A 13,509-nucleotide genomic window follows, 5' to 3' on the forward strand; every position below is an offset into this window, starting at 1 on the left:
GGGGAAAGGGGGTGCTCAAGTTTCCGGTGAGAATTCATTCCCAGGTCCCGGGAGCCGCCGGGAAGTGCAGTCCTCACTCTGGAACGCTGGAACGCTGCAGCCTGCAATCCCGGCTTTTCAGCACGATTTGGGCGGGGCCCCAGGGACGCCCGGTAGGGGCTGGGCCCACCCTGAAGGCGTCTGGGAAATGTAGTACCAGCCTAGCGTGTTGGGGATGTGGCGGGGAGAGTCTGAAGGGGAGCAGTAGAGTTCAGGGTGGGGGAGTCTGAGAAGGGCCCGGGGAGGTTCAGGAAGGACAACCCTGAGTCCGGAATGGAATACCAATACTAAACTCTGTATACTATGTAATACTGTTTTCAAACATTTTATAAGTACATAAATATAGATTAAAAGACACAGGTAATAAGATCGCTGGAAAGTCACACTAACATTTGTTAACAGTAGTTAATTTCTAGGATGTGTGAGTTTTTTTCTTTTTACTTAAAGAGTATCATCTTGGGCTTCCCTGGTGGCGCAGTGGTTGAGAGTCCGCCTGCGGATGCAGGGGACACGGGTTCCCGGTCCGGGAGGATCTCACGTGCCGCGGAGCGGCTGGGCCCGTGAGCCATGGCTGCTGGGCCTGCGCGTCCGGAGCCTGTGCTCCACAACGGGAGAAGCAGCAGCAGTGAGAGGCCCACGTACCACACACACACACACACACACACACACACACACACACACACAAAAAGAGTATCACCGTATATTTTGGCCATTTTCATGTCCTTCTTATAAAACATTACTTATTAAATTTTGTCAAATATAAAATGAATAACTATTGTGGATGCAAATAATCAATAAACCATCTACAATAAGGAATAGAAGAGAGTTTTATTCCAGCTGTGCTGAGGACTATAGTAGGGGATATAGCCTCTCAGTAGTTCTGAGAAACTGCTCCAGAGAAGCATGGCTTTCAGCATAGTTTTATATCTTGTCAGAACAAAGAACATACATCAAACATGACATGGGTACATTCCTTCAAGCTTTCAAGAGACAGATTAGCACGTACACAGTGAGTCAGTATAGGCTTGGCGTCTGGGAAAGGAACCTTATCTTTAAAGGAGAACTGGTATGGGCTTATAGGAAGGGAGGCATTTATCCTTATCTTCAAAGTGGACATTCTTTACTTTGGGATCATGCATTTTTTTCTTTAATGGTTAAAGCAGGTGTGTAATGTATGATAAACAGGACACAAGGCTGTTCCAGGAACATAAATTTCAGGCCAAATTATGTATAAACCAGAATGATTTCCCCATACCTCAATATATGAAAATTTCTTCTATCAGTATAGATTCTGAAAATGATGAACTAGAAAACAAAAAAGTGGGCTGGACTTTTAAAATTCACAATTTGGTTCTAAAAGATAAATGAAACACAATATCGATAAACAATAACAAAACAAAAAAATTAAATCAAAACAAAAACATTAGAAGTGTGGAAGGTTAAACCATAGACATAATGTTTAAAATAATTTTGAGGCTATGTGCAACTTTATAACCACAGTAGAGGTAACTGTAGATTTTCTAGTAAAATTTAAATTACTAATTTCTACTAAGAAGTAGAAAACCTGAACAGAACATTAGCTATAATGAAATTTAAATATATCTTAAAATATGTACTATTAGAAAGATACCAGATGGTTATAATTGAGTTTTAGCCAATTTTTGAACTAATAATGATTGTTCAGTTTATTCAGATCCTAGGAAAAGAAGGAATACTCTCTAACTTTGTTTAACTAGCATAAAACCTGATAACGACAGGCCAAAAGAAAAGTTATTAATCAGTTTCATTTGTGTTAAAAGATAAACTGAGACACAGAATTTTTTAAGTTTACTTGTGCATACATCAATTTGAATCAGGCAGCATCAAGTCAAAAGTGGTTAGGAGCACTCAACAAATAGGAGCTAGTGGAGAGGTTTTTATAGAGAAGACCCCAAAGCAAAGCAAGGAAGTTATTTGATTGGCTGTACGTTAAGCAGTCATTTTATTTGGGAAAGCTGAGTTGGCTGTTTGTGATTGGTTGTCCCTAAGGTTTATTTTCTCTGATTCGAGTGCACTGGCTCTGGGTTAGGTTTTGGTTTGCTTACATAAGCTACCAAGGCATTAGAGTCATCTCAGTCTAATAGCCCCCTTCTTTAATTACTTTAACATTTGTGATTATAGATGCAAAAATTCCAAATAAAAGGCTGATTTCAATAATGTAGTATAAAATTTGTACAATTAATTTTGTCCAAAAATTTGCTAATGTTGAAAGAACAACAAAATGACAAAACGTATTGCATGAACAAATTAAAGGAGAAAAAAGTATATATATATATATATATGTATATATATATATATATATACATATATATATATCAAATGATGCCAATAAGATAATGTGGTACACAGAATAATGCCCCTTCTCCCATAATATGTCTAAGTCCTAAGCTTCAGAACCTGTGAATGACTATGTTATATTACATAGCAAAAGAGACTTTGCAGATATGCTTAAATTAAGGATCTTTTGGGGCTTCCCTGGTGGCGCAGTGGTTGAGAGTCCACCTGCCGATGCAGGGGACACGGTTCATCCCCCGGTCCGGGAGGATCCCACATGCCACGTAACAGCTGGGCCCGTGAGCCATGGCCGCTGAGCCTGTGCATCCGGAGCCTGTGCTCCGCAACGGGAGGGGCCACAGCAGTGAGAGGCCCGCATACCGCAAAAAAAAAAAAAAAATTAAGGATCTTTTGAAATAAGAAGATTATCCTGGATCATCTGAGTAGCCCCAAAGTAATCATACGGTTCTTTATAAGAGGAAGGCAGGAGGGTCAGAGTCAGAAAGGAGAAGTGAGGAAAGAAGGGGAGGTTAGAATGATGTGCTCTGAAGAGGGAGTAAGGAGCCATGAACCAGGAGTACAGGTGATTCTAGAAGCTGGAAAAGGCAAGAGAAAATATGCTCCCCTTTGGACTTTTCTTGCGGTCCAGTGGTTAAGACTCTGAGCTTCCACTGTAGGGGCCCGCGGGTTTGATTCTGGTCGGGGAACTAAGATCCCGCAAGCTCTGCAGCCAAAAAATAAAATAAAATAAAATAAATTTTAAAAGCTCCCCTAGAGCTTTTAGGAGGAATGTTGCTCTGCCAACACCTTGATTTTAGCCCATAAGATCAATTTCAGTCTTCTAACCTCTGTCTGGATGAGTAAATCTTCCTTCAGAGCAGGAGGAGGAATGGAATGACCTATCAATTCATCAGAAAGCCAAGTCCTTCTGCCTTACTTCCTGAGATACTTCACCTCCCCCCCACCCCTTGGCCCAACCAGGATATTCTTCAATCCTTCTCCAGAAACTTCTTTTATGGAAACAAATTGGGGAACTGGTTCCCTAGTTCTCCTGTTCCAGTGGGGTCTTTGGGTACATCCTTAAGCATCTCAGTGCCCTCCCACATTTATTTCTCTCATACGGTAGAGCGGAATCACTCAAAAGGCACATTTTCTTCAATTTTTTATTTTGAAAATTTTCAGATCTCCAGAAGCACTCAAAGAATAGTACAAAGTACTCTTATACATGCCTATCCCCTGGATTCATCAGTTGTTAACAACTTGCCACTTTTGATAAACTTTATTTCCCATTTGAAAATAAATTCAAGTATCATGATACTTCACTACTAAATATGTCAGCACGTATCTTAAAAACAAGGACATTTTCTTACCACACACCACTAAACACAGTGTCTCACACATATATCACCACATACCGCAAAAAACACTCAATTGTTTTGGTACCACAAAAAACATACCACAAAAACCACTCACACTCACATCAGTAAACACAGTAGCACATCCCATGTATCTCTAACCACAACACCATGATCAGAGCCATTATAAAGGAAATTAATAATTTCACAATTCACTTGCAATTTCCCCCAAATATTCCCCAAATGTCTTGTACAGGTTTTTCTTTAATCAGGACACAAAGTTTATGCATTATATTTGAGGTTATGTCTCTTTAGTCTCTTTTAATCTAGAACAGTCCCTCCACCTTTTTGTTTTCTCTAAACATTGATTTTTTTTTTAAAAAAAGGGACTTCCCTGGAGGTCCAGTTGTTAAGACTCTGCACTTCCAATGCAAGGGGCGCGGGTTCGATCCCTGGTTGGGGAACTAAGATCCCACATGCTGCGCGCCGTCACCAAAAAGCTAAAAAAGAAAAAAAGATTCTAGCTTAGTTATTCTACAGAATGTCTTACATTCTAGGTTTATCTGGTTATTTCCTCATGGTAAAATCCAGGTTAAACATATTTGGTAAGGATACTACGTAGACAGTGTTGTGTCCTCTTGTTGTATCACATCAGGAGAAACATGAAGTCAGGTCATGTCACTATTGGTGATGCTAAATTTGATCATTTGGTTAAGGTGGTAATGGCCAGATATCTTAATTGTAAAGTTATATTTTTTCCTAACTAGTGAGTAACCTGAGGGCTGATAACTTAGGACCACATTAATATCCTATTTCTCAACAATCATATGATATTTAATATAAGGTACATGTTACATAAATTAATATATGTGTTAATATTTCATGTAAATATGAACCATGAAATTGTATTATGTATATGGACTTTATATATGTGTATTAATGATGTATTATTAACACATATATATATACATTATTGCTCAGTGTTAGGTAATCAATCCATGTTATATGCCTTGTGAACCATTTAAGATATTTTATAGTATAATTTAGACTATAACCAATTTTTTATTCTGTTCCTGACTTTTGAATTTAACCCCCATAAAAATATAACATCACTGTAAACAAATATTCACTTTCAGGTTGTTGAGCTTCTCCATCGTGCTCAGTGTTCTGTTAAGAACACTGATTGGCAGAAACACATATCTTGAAGAGAAAGTTGAGGGTCTTTATTGTGGAGATCATGATCTGTCAAGGAGGCAGATGGCAAAAACTATCCTGCCTTACAAGACTTTTTCTTTTTTTTAAAGAAGATGTTGGGGGTAGGAGTTTTATTAATTAATTTATTTATTTTTGCTGTGTTGAGTCTTCGTTTCTGTGCGAGGGCTTTCTCTAGTTGTAGCAAGCGGGGGCCACTCTTCATTGCGGTGCGTGGGCCTCTCACTATCGAGGATTCTCTTGTTGCGGAGCACAGGCTCCAGACGCGCAGGCTCAGTAGTTGTGGCTCACGGGCCTAGTTGCTCCGCGGCATGTGGGATCCTCCCAGACCAGGGCACGAACCTGTGTCCCCTGCATTAGCAGGCAGATTCTCAACCACTGCGCCACCAGGGAAGCCCGAAGACTTTTAATAGTTGTGTATCATAGAGAACTTAAGTGTGAAGGTCTTGGTGAATAATCGTGGGTTTTTGCCAAAAATGAATGAGAAGTTTTTGTACCAGTAGCCAATTCCTATAGTCAGTTTGTATCAGTTTGGGTTCATTCACAAAACAAAAATTGTACCAGAATTTAAACAGAAGTTTAATATAAAGAATTATAAAGCAATTATAAGAGGGTAACTATAAAGACATCAGAGAATTTGAAAGGGTCCTTTATGGCTGAGGAAGGACAAACTTGGAAGGAGAGTCCCTCCCAGAAGCTGGGTTTCAGACCTCATTTGATAAAATGTGGTTGCAGCCCACTGGATGGCAAAGAAATTTGCTGGGATGCCAAGTACTCAGAGAAAGTTAGAATAGCACTACAGGTATGAGGCCTGAGATGCATGGTACCCACATCAGAAGAGTTCCAGGAAATAGCCCTCCAAGGCACATGCAAGCCAAAGCTGATGGGCAGGCATGCAGAGAGAGTTGGTATGCCACTATGGGCATGAGGTCTGGAGCACACAGTGTCTCATCAGGAGGACCTCAGCAAGGTGGTCACTGTGTCCAGTTCAAGTCTGCGAGACCTCCAAGAGACTGCATGCTCTGGAGCACAGCTGGTGCTGAGCATCACTGAGGGTTCACACGCACACACACACATACAAACACACACCTCACAGACCATGAAGCAAGAGCAAGAAAAAGCAAAATACAGTGACCAGAACCAGGAAGAGATGCCCCCTTCCTCCTCCAGTGCCCTCTACTGACAAAGCTTCATATCATATTCACTGTAAAGATATGCTTAAAGAATCCAGTCCAGGGACTTCCCTGGTGGTCCAGTTGTTAAGAATCTGCTTCCTGAGGGCAGACAGCAGAAGCAAGAACTACAATCCTGCAGCCTGTGGAACAAAAACCACATTCACAGAAATATAGACAAAATGAAAAGGCAGAGGGCTATGTACCAGATGAAGGAACAAGATAAAACCCCAGAAAAACAACTAAATGAAGTGGAGATAGGCAACCTTCCAGAAAAAGAATTTAGAATAATGATAGTGAAGATGATACAGGACTGCAGAAAAAGAATGGAGGCAAAGATCGAGAAGATACAAGAAATGTTTAACAAAGACCTAGAAGAATTAAAGAACAAACAAACAGAGATGAACAATACAATAATTGAAATGAAAAATACACTGGAAGGAATCAATAGCAGAATAACTGAGGCAGAAGAACAGATAAGTGACCTGGAAGACAGAATAGTGGAATTTACAACTGTGGAATAGAATAAAGAAAAAAGAATTAAAAGAAATGAAGACAGCCTAAGAGACCTCTGGGACAACATTAAACACAAGAAAATTCGCATTATAGGGGTCCCAGAAGGAGAAGAGAGAGAGAAACGACCCGAGAAAATATCTGAAGAGATTATAGTCAAAAACTTCCCTAACATGGGAAAGGAAATACCCATACAAGTACAGGAAGTGCAGAGAGTCCCATAGAGGATAAACCCAAGGAGAAACATGCCAAGACACATAGTAATCAAATTGGCAAAAATTAAAGACAAAGAAAAATTATTGAAAGCAGCAAGGGAAAAACAACAAATAACATACAAGGGAACTCCCATAAGGTTAACAACTGATTTCTCCGCAGAAACTCTACAAGCCAGAAGGGAGTGGCATGACATATTTAAAGTGATGAAAGGGAAGAACCTACAACCAAGATTACTCTACCCGGCAAGGATCTCATTCAGATTCAACGGGAAAATCAAAAGCTTTACAGACAAGCAAAAGCTAAGAGAATTCAGCATCACCAAACCAGCTCTACAACAAATGCTAAAGGAACTTCTCTAAGTGGGAAACACAAGAGAAGAAAAGGACCTACAAAAAAATCCCCAAAACAATTAAGAAAATGGTCATTGGAACATACATATTGATAATTACCTTAAACGTGAATGGATTAAATGCTCCAACCAAAAGACACGACGGCTTGCTGAATGGATACAAATGCAAGACCCATATATATGCTGTATAAAAGAGACCCACTTCAGACCCACGGACACATAGAGACTGAAAGTGAGGGGATGGAAAAAGATATTCCATGAAAATGGAAATCAAAAGAAAGCTGGAGTAGCAATACTCATATCAGAAAAAATAGACTTTAAAATAAAGAATGTTACAAGAGACAAGGAAGGAAACTACATAATGATCAAGGGATCAATCCAAGGAGAAAATATAACAATTATAAATATATATGCACCAAACATAGGAGCACCTCAATACATAAGGAAACTGCTGACAGCTATAAAAGAGGAAATCAACAGTAACACTATAATAGTGGGGGACTTTAACACCTCACTTACACCAATGGACAGATCATCCAAAATGAAAATAAATAAGGAAACAGAAGCTTTAAGTGACACAACAGACCAGATAGATTTAATTGATATTTATAAGACATTCCATCCAAAAACAGCAGATTACACTTTCTTCTAAAGTGTGCACAGAACATTCTCCAGGATAGATCACATCTTGGGTCACAAATCAAGCCTCAGTAAATTTAAGAAAATTGAAATCACATCAAGCATCTTTTCTGACCACAACACTATGAGATTAGAAATCAATTACGGGAAAAAAACGTAAAAAACACAAACACATAGAGGTTAAACAATACGTTACTAAACAACCAAGAGATCACTGAAGAAATCACAGAGAAAATCAAAAAATACCTAGAGACAAATGACAATGAAAACACGACAATCCAAAACCTATGGGATGCAGCAAAAGCAGTTCTAAGAGGGAAGTTTATAGCTATACAAGCCTACCTCAAGAAACAAGAAAAATCTCAAATAAACAATCTAACCTTACACCTAAAGGAACTAGAGAAAGAAGAACAAACAAAACCCAAAATTAGCAGAAGGAGAGAAGTCATAAAGATCAGAGCAGAAATAAATGAAATAGAAACAAAGAAAACAATAGCAAAGATCAATAAAACTAAAAGCTGGTTCTTTGGGAAGATAAACAAAATTGATAAACCATTAGCCAGACTCATCAAGAAAAAGAGGGAGAGGATTCAAATCCATAAAGTTAGAAATGAAAGAGCAGAAGTTAAAACAGACACCGCAGAAATACAAAGTATCCTAAGAGACTACTACAAGCAACTCTATGCCAATAAAATGGAAAACCTGGAAGAAATGGACAAATTCTTAGAAAGGTATAACTTTCCAAGACTGAACCAGGAAGAAATAGAAAAAATATGAACAGACCAATCACAAGTAATGAAATTGAAACTGTGATTAAAAATCTTCTAACAAACAAAAGCCCAGGACCAGATGGCTTCACAGGTGAATTCTATCAAACATTTAGAGAAGAGCTAACATCAATCCTTTTCAAACTCTTCCAAAAAATTGCAGAGGAAGGAACACTCCCAAACTCATTCGATGAGGCCACCATCACCCTGATACCAAAACCAGACAAAGATACTACAAAAAAAGAAAGTTACAGACCAATATCACTGATGAATATAGATGCAAAAATCCTCAACAAAATACTAGCAAACAGAATCCAACAACACATTAAAAGGATCATACACCATGATCAAGTGGGATTTTTCCCAGGGATGCAAGGATTCTTTAATATACACAAATCAATCAATGTGATACACCATGTTAACAAATTGAAGAATAAAAACCATATGATCATCTCAATAGATGCAGAAAAAGCTTTCGACAAAATTCAACACTCATTTATGATAAAAACTGTCCAGAAAGTGGGCATAAAGGGAACCTATCTCAACATAATAAAGGCCATATATGACAAACCCACAGCAAACATCATTCTCAATGGTGAAAAACTGAAAGCATTTCCTCTAAGATCAGGAACAAGACAAGGATGTCCACTCTCACCACTATTATTCAATATAGCCATGGCAATCAGAGAAGAAAAAGAAATAAAAGGAATACAAATTGGAAAAGAAGAAGTAAAACTCTCACTCTTTGCAGATGACATGATACTATACATAGAGAATCCTAAAGATGCCACCAGAAAACTATTAGAGCTAATCAATGAATTTGGTAAAGTTGCAGGATACAAAATTAATGCACAGAAATCTCTTGCATTCCTATACACTAATGATGAAAAATCTGAAAGAGAAATTAAGGAAACACTCCCATTTACCATTGCAACAAAAAGAATAAAATACCTAGGAATAAACCTACCAAGTGAGACAAAAGACCTGTATGCAGAAAACTATAAGACACTGATGAAAGAAATTAAAGATGATACCAACAGATGGAGAGATATACCATGTTCTTGGATTGGAGGAATCAACATTGTGAAAATGACTATACTACCCAAAGCAATCTACAGATTCAATGCAATCCCTATCAAATTTCCAATGGCATATTTTATGGAGCTAGAACAAAAAATCTTAAAATTTGTATGGAGACACAAAAGACCCTGAATAGCCAAAGCAGTCTTGAGGGAAAAAAACGGAGCTGGAAGAATCAGACTCCCTGACTTCAGACTATACTGTAAACCTACAGTAATCAAGACAATATGGTACTGGCACAAAAACAGCAACATAGATCAATGGAACAAGATAGAAAGCCCAGAGATACACCCACGCACCTATGGTCAACTAATCTATGACAAAGGAGGCAAGGATATACAATGGAGAAAAGACAGACTCGCCAATAAGTGGTGCTGGGAAAACTAGACAGCTACATGTAAAAGAATGAAATTAGAACACTCCCTAACACCATATACAAAAATAAACTCAAAATGGATTAGAGATCTAAATATAAGACTGGACACTATAAAACTCTTAGAGGAAAACATAGGGAGAACACTCTTTGACATAAATCACAGCAAGATCTTTTTTGATCCACCTCCTAGAGTAATGGAAATAAAAACAAAAATAAACAAATGGGACATAATGAAACTTCAAAGCTTTTGCACAGCAAAGGAAACCATAAACAAGACGAAAAGACAACCCTCAGAATGGGAGAAAATATTTGCAAACGAATCAACGGACAAAGGATTAATCTCCAAAATATATAAACAGCTCATGGAGCTCAATATTAAAAAAACAAACAACCCAATCCAAAAATGGGCAGAAGACCTGAATAGACATTTCTCCAAAGAAGACAAACAGATGGCCAAGAAGCAGATGAAAAGCTGCTCAACGTCACTAATTATTAGAGAAATGCAAATCAAAACTACAATGAGGTATCACCTCACACCAGTTAGAATGGGCATCATCAGAAAATCTACAAACAACAAATGCTGGAGAGGGTGTGGAGAAAAGGGAACCCTCTTGCACTGTTGGTGGGAATGTAAATTGATACAGCCACTATGGAGAACAGTATGGAGGTTCCTTAAAAAACTACAAATAGAATTACCATATGATCCAGCAATCCCACTACTGAGCATATACCCAGAGAAAACCATAATTCAAAAAGACACATGCACCCCAATGTTCATTGCAGCACTATTTACAATAGCCAGGTCATGGAAGCAACCTAAATGCCCATCGACAGACGAATGGATAAAGATGTGGTACATATATACAATGGAATATTACTCATCCATAAAAAGGAAGGAAACTGGATCATTTGTTGAGACGTGGATGGATCTAGAGACTGTCATACAGAGTGAAGTCAGAAAGAGAAAAACAAATATCATATATTAACGCATATATGTGGAACTTAGAAAAATGGTACAGATGAACCGGTTTGCATGGCAGAAATTGAGACACAGATGTAGAGAACGAACATATGGCCACCAAGGGGGGAAAGCGGCGGGGTGGTGAGGGTGGTGATGTGCTGAATTAGGCGATTGGGATTGACATGTATACACTGATGTGTATAAAATTGATGACTGATAAGAACCTGATGTATAAAAAAATAAATAAAATAAAATTCAAAAAAAAAAAAAAAGAATCTGTTTTCCAATGCAGGGGATGCTGGTTCGATCCCTGGTAGGAACTAAGATCCCACATGCCCTGGGGCAACTAACCCCTGCACTGCAACTACTGAGCCTGTGCACCACAACTAGAGCCCATGCACTCTGGAGCCCGCATGCCACAACTAGAGAGAAGCCCGTGCGCCACAACGAAAGATCCCTCATACCGCAACTAAGACCCAATGCAGCCTAAAATAAATAAATAGAGAGTAGGTATTGAAGGGTGTAGGTATTGAAGGGTGAACTTGGAGCTGAGAGGCAATAACTGAGCACAGTCAACCCCTTTGGCTACTCAGTTTCTAAATAACTTTCTACGCACATTTGAGCTCCCATACAATAACAAAACAACTCTACATATCTGCCTAGCTAGGTAAAACTATCCAAACAAGAAAATGTACAATCCCAAGAGCTAGCTATATTGATTACTAATTAATTAATTTTTGGCTATATTAATTATTCCTCAAGCCAAAGTGGGATTCAGTAATAGCCCCACTGAATATTCTGTTGCCTAGAGAATAAATTGTAAAGTTAACCTCCAACAACTTCTTGTATATAAAATAAAAATGAGAAGAAAGAAGAAAAAGTAGTTAGTACATACAAATAAACTCATACAACAAGCAAAGAGAAAATATGTAAAGCTACTACAGTCCTCATGTCTAACTAGATATGAGGTCATAGTTGATGTCTATGACTTCCTTCTTCAACAATCCATTCTGTATTTCCATTGCCTTCGACAAGAACCTCAGATGTTCTAGATTCTTTACCTGGTAGATTTACCCAAACCTTCATTCCTGAAGATTCAGTGTCCTCAATCATTCTGTATTTTTTTCTTTTTATTACCTACATTTTCCATTAATTTTTACTTTACTTTTACTAGTACACAGAAGTACTAAGAGGAATGCCAGAGATGTCCAGATATGTCCCTCTTTACCTCCATTGTATAACACTAACCTGATTTCTCCTTGGTAATTAGGGTCAATCATTCCAGCCAGCAGATTAACTTTTTCCCCCGTTGGTACAGTGGTATAAGGAGCCCAAAATGTTCAAGAGGTAAGTCTCATCTTCCAATTCCATGGACCAAGTGCCATTGGTGTGTCTCCAGGTGGAAGAATTGCCCTCTTGGGAACTATTCTCTCCACAGCAGCAAAGCTCAAATTCCATGAGTGGGTTATTAGGTGTCATAGTGAGAGAAGCTACTCCCACTTCACTCCTTCATTTCTGGAGCATGTGTTTTACCTATAGGGGAGGCCATAATGGTCTCCAATTCAAAATATATACTGCATCCTGTAAAACAGAACTCCAACCGTTCAGGGTGATGTCTCCAACTGGTTCTGTAACTGAATCTTCAGTAAGCCATTCCATCTTTCAACGGGGCCAGCTGATTCCAGGTGATACAGCATGTGATAAGACCAGTTAATTCCCTGGGCATTAATGCACTGCTGCACTTCCTTTGCTGTGAAATGAGTTTCTTGTTCAGACAAAAATTTGTGCAGGATGCCATAATGGTAGATAAAGCATTCTATGAGTCTGTGGTTAGTGATGCTGGCAGAAGCATTAAAGGGAGGGAAAGGAAATCTAAGATAATATGTGTCTATACTTGTGAGGATGAATCTCTGCCTCATCCATGATGGAAATGTCTAATGTAATTGACCTTATACCAGGTTGGTCCTCACAGGGAATGGTGCCTTATCAGGGACTCAAGGTTGGTCTCTGCTGTTGACAAAAATTAAGGGGAAAGACTTTGCTAGATAACTGTTCCCCTTCTATTAAGAAAGAAAATGCTGGGCTTCCCTGGTGGCGCAGTGGTTGAGAGTCCCCCTGCCGATGCAGGGGACACGGGTTCGTGCCCCGGTCCGGGAAGATCCCACATGCCGCGGAACGGCTGGGCCCGTGAGCCATGGCCGCTGAGCCTGCGCGTCCGGAGCCTGTGCTCTGCAACGGGAGAGGCCACAACAGTGAGAGGCCCGCGTGCCGCAAAAAAAAAAAAAAAAAGAAAGAAAATGCTGACCCCCAAATATATCTGCTTATATATCACTGGCCAGATTTATGGCACATGGTTGCCCTTAGTCACAAGGTAGGTTAGAAAACAAAATACTGAATTCCTCCAAAATCTGTAATGTAAATCAGCAAAGTAAATGTGGGCTGAGACTGTCTATTATGTCTGTCAAACATCAAGCACCCACCAGAAGAGAACTGGTTTCTTGCAGGAAAGATACAAAC

At 39.0% G+C, this 13,509-nt stretch overlaps 1 protein-coding gene across 1 annotated transcript in view; it reads right to left on the reverse strand.

Annotated features, from left to right (window-relative positions):
- ZNF568 (zinc finger protein 568) overlaps positions 1-13,509 on the reverse strand; it is a 167,151-nt gene that overhangs the window by 23,189 nt on the left and 130,453 nt on the right. The gene's annotated exons all lie outside the window — the stretch shown is intronic.

The sequence above is a fragment of the Monodon monoceros genome, unplaced genomic scaffold (genome assembly GCF_005190385.1).
Source record: "Monodon monoceros isolate NGI ecotype Baffin Bay Population unplaced genomic scaffold, NGI_Narwhal_1 Super_Scaffold_10, whole genome shotgun sequence".
Taxonomy (NCBI): Eukaryota; Metazoa; Chordata; class Mammalia; order Artiodactyla; family Monodontidae; genus Monodon; species Monodon monoceros.